Source organism: Corvus brachyrhynchos, unplaced genomic scaffold, assembly GCF_000691975.1.
Source record: "Corvus brachyrhynchos isolate BGI_N302 unplaced genomic scaffold, ASM69197v1 scaffold59, whole genome shotgun sequence".
In the NCBI taxonomy this organism is placed as follows: Eukaryota; Metazoa; Chordata; class Aves; order Passeriformes; family Corvidae; genus Corvus; species Corvus brachyrhynchos.
Genome location: NW_008246054.1, coordinates 3462713 through 3466797, shown reverse-complemented (window position 1 = coordinate 3466797; position 4085 = coordinate 3462713). Strand labels below are relative to the sequence as shown.

At 53.9% G+C, this 4085-nt stretch overlaps 1 long non-coding RNA gene across 1 annotated transcript in view; it reads left to right on the top strand.

Moving 5' to 3' along the window:
* LOC108449497 overlaps nt 1-3582 on the top strand; it is an 8122-nt gene extending 4540 nt beyond the window's left edge. The window contains exon 2 of the long non-coding RNA XR_001865661.1: nt 1255-3582. This is a non-coding gene — a long non-coding RNA (uncharacterized LOC108449497). The remainder of the gene's footprint in view (nt 1-1254) is intronic.
* Nucleotides 3583-4085: the final 503 nt, after the last annotated feature.

Genomic DNA, 4085 nt, shown 5'->3' with positions numbered 1-4085 from the left:
GCTGCGGGAGGTCCGGGCGGGCGCGTGGGTGCCGCCGGCACCGTGTGCCAGCCGCTCTCTGCCAGCCGGGGCCAGCCCGGGGCCTTTCCTCCGCACCTGCGGGCACTTTGAACTCCGGCCTCAGCCCGGAGATGCCAGAGATGCGGCGGAAAACGTGGGAGAGCCGGCCAGGCGCGCAGCCGCTCCCCAGCCCGTGCTCTTTTTGGAGATGCGCCTCCTGGCAATGGGGGCGTCCTGGGATCCTAACGCAGCTGCAGTTCCAGGCTGGGTGTTCTACTCTCTTCCCCCCTCCTGCTTTTTGTGGAATTCCCCACAAGAAATGTGGGGAGGATGCAGAAAGGGGTGGCCCTGGGTGCTCCCTGCAAGGCACCCATGCAGAGCACCCGATTTTCCTGCTGGGAAGCCACTGTGATTGCGAGGGAGAACGCAGGCGGCTCCGGGAGAGCGTGAAACACGCTCCTCCGGAAAAAAAAAAACTTTAAAAAAAAGGCAGACAGAAAAAAAAAAAAAGAAAAAAGGAAAAGGCTTCTGAAGCTTCGAGCTGGATATTTATACACTTGACATAAAGGATATTTCTGCATTGAAGTAATAAGCGTGACTCAGTAAACCAATGGGGAAAGGGTGTTCCCTTTGCAGCAAAACCTCAAAAGATCAAAAAACTTCTTGAACAGTTTAACATTTCGAATGTTAAAGGAATCGGGTTCCCCTCCCTCTCCCCTTCACCCCTCCTTCAAATTTTGAAAAATAAATGGTTTGATCTTAGCTGGGAAGGGAATGTTTCAGCAGCTCTGGGGATCCGTGGTGCTGGCTGGGCTGGAGCACCAAGGTCATGGCATGTGTGTCCAGGACCTGGCTCCTGCTCGGGAATGTCCAGCCCTGCTTGGGACAGGGACAGGCCTCTGGGCTTCCCATTCCCCAGCTGAGCGCATGCAGGTTTATGGAAACTGCCTTTTCCCAGATTTCACTGTGTTTTTCCCTTGCGGGAAGCAAGTCCTGATATTTTTGTGGGTATGCCCAGCAGTGGGGATATCTTAGGGGCTGGTTTCTGGCCTCTGCCAGCAGCCAGCAGCAGGAAGGGGTGCTCCAGTGGGAATTCCACGGCGGATATCCACCAGGGAGGGATCCAGCCTGGTCGGTAGCTCTCGGACACGTGTGCTTCCCTGGGATCGATAGGCTGGAGTAATATATTGTGCCGAGATAACAAATCACTTAGCTTATTGGGTCTTAATTAAGCCTCTTTTATCTCCCTGACAGCCACACACCTGGGCTATGGCCCCGGCAATCCGTGGCCGTGGGGACGCCGCGCCGGAGCCAGGGGATTGATGAGGCTCTGCTGGGTGGAATTATCTCATTGTGTTCGCAGCACTCGGGGCCATCGATCTCCCAGCTCGCCCTTTCCCCATCCCACACCCGGAGCACCGGGCATTGCCCTCTTCCCGGAGCCTCACGGGTGGGACACGGGCAGGGGACATCCCCAGAGGTGGAAGAGCTGGGGAACGGCCCTGTTTGGCCTCGTGGCTAATGGATACAGTTGTTGTAGTCGCTGACAGCACGAAATGAAGACCTACATCACCATAATGCATTGTCAGGCTGCGAGCTCGGCGCGGCCCCCGAGATGAATGAATGCAATATCTCCGTGTGCGAGGGGGAAGGAGGAAGGGAAGGGAAGGGAAGGGGGCTCTGCCGCTGCCTCCGGGCTCCAGGCAGAGCCGCTGCTTTGTGAGGCTGGAGAAGAAAAGGCATTTTTTATTTGCGAGGCGGAGGTCGAGGGTGTGTGATCCCCGCAGAGCCTGTGACAGACATGCTCCGTGAAGGGGAGCGCCGAGCGAGCGGCTGGAATGCTCCTGTGATGAGTTCATCCGGCTCTGAAGTCATCTTGCCCCCACGTCGCTGCCAGCTGAGGCAGCAGGGCGATTTACTGCACCAGATCAACCCCGATTTCAGCTCACGTAACCCAAGGATGGAAGGGAACATCCAGATCTGAGAGGCCCATGCCACTGGCAGCGTGATCACGGCAACGGGAATCCGAGGCACGGGCTGCATTCAGCGATTGGAAAGTAGGACAGTTTTTACTCCAAAGTCTGACTGCTGCTGCACTGACTTGGAGTGAAATAATGAGGGCTGGGAGTTGCAGGAGACTCACAGTTGAGCAGCCAGGTCCTGCAGGACCCTCTCTTTCTGCAGCATCACCCTTAGGTGGATTCTTAAATCCTCTTCCACCTTGGATTCATCCTGCCTGGCAGGCACAGCGCAGCAGGAGGCATCTTTGCTTTGCACCCTGGCACCTGGGGCAGGCTGGCAGTGGCATTTCCAACACCAAAACCAGCTGGAAATGACACAGATATTCCCAACATTCAGGTCACGGCGTGACCATAGGTTGATTTTGTCACCATGGGAAAAATTGTTTAGGATTTCTCCCTTTCCCAGCATATGATGTGTCACTGGAACAGGGAAGTGGTCACAGCACCAAGCCTGTCAGAGTTCAATGAGCATCCAGATGATGCTCTTGGTCATATGGATCAGTCCTGGAGTTGGACTGGATGATTTTTATGGATCCCTTCCAACCTGAGATGCTCTGTGAAACAGCAGTGGCCATATCCAGCCTCTCCTAATAATTCCTGACACTTCCAGGAGCGGTTGCAAGGTGCTGAGTGAGGACTGCGTGCTGACAGGGCAGACATCACATGTTTGCAAACAGTCACTCAAAGCAAGAAAAGAAAGTTCTGTGCTGGAGGACGAGAAGCCAATAATCCATCTGAGTGCTAAACAAAGTCCAAAGTACTCACATTACACCAAATCCAACCGAAGGGCAACACCCTTCTCCTGTTCCTGAGTTTTCATGGCTATTTACAGGTTTTTGGATGAACATGAGAAAGTTGATCCAGGAATGGCCAAATCCCATAAGCTGTGGGTAAAACCTTCCCCTGCAGACTGGTTCAGTGATGTTATTAAATCCATTCACAATGGGGCTTCCCCATGATAGAAGGTTGCTCCTGATCTCTGGCCTCAGGAAGGACAGAATTCCCCTCCACGCTGTGGGATTTTGGGTTTTGAGCTCTGCTCAGCTTTTGGCTTCCCCTTCCCCATGGCTTTATCCCAGAGGCCAAAGAGCTGCTTTGGGGGGTGGTGGGGTGTGATGGGCAGGGCTCAGGAGGGGATCAGAGCAGCCCCACCAGCTCAAACAACAGGATTAGCCATTGATGCCCAAAGTGCTGCCATTGGGCCCAGGAAAAACCCCTCACACCGTGGCCCAGGTGTCTCATCTCTGCACACAAACATTTTCCAGCCTCCTATCATTAGTGACTGAGCAACACCTTCAGTTCTCACATCGGCCACGTGGCCACTGTGTCATTTTTGCCCTCTCCCTCTCCTTCCCACCAAACCCCCCAGCTCTCTCCAAGCACAGGATGCTGCCAGAGAGCCCCAGCTCTGCTTTTTCTCTTGTCTGGGGTTGTTGCTCCGAGGTTTTTCCCCGGAAGGTTAGGCCAGCCCCGCTCAGAGCCCGTCTCCACGGCTGATATACGATGCCCTTGTAATCTCCGGTGACATAAATTTTGCTCCTGTTTGTCTGCCCGTGTCACATCCTTCTTGTGCCGTGTCTGTTATTGTGTCAGGCCTTGCGGTGGTGTTTCAGCATTTTCCCTTGTTTGTCTTCTTCACCTGAGGAACTCCATTATGGGATGTAACAGCTTTAATAGCTTGTAAATGGGAGACTGGAGATTTTATGCTTCAGGGAGTACCACTCGTGGCAGCCACTATCCAGGAGTGGCCTTTGCCAGTATTTTGTACCTAAACTGGCATTTTCATCCAACTTTCTTTTAAGATCAGATTGTGTAAGATTATCAGTCCTTACTAGAGGTCAGGTTTGTCCCTGCTGGGATTTGGGGGCGGAAGCTGGGACAGACTGGTGTGACTGGGAGAGAATGGTGGCTCCTCTCCACTTCCAGCACCAGTGTTGGGTTTGTCCCTGTCACCTGTGCTGATCAGCCTTGAACCAGAACTTGAGATGTCCAGCTTTGCCACTCTCTTCCCAAAATCCTGCCCTGTGCCTGGTGGAGCTGGAGCCAAGGTTTGGCCTCTGGAAG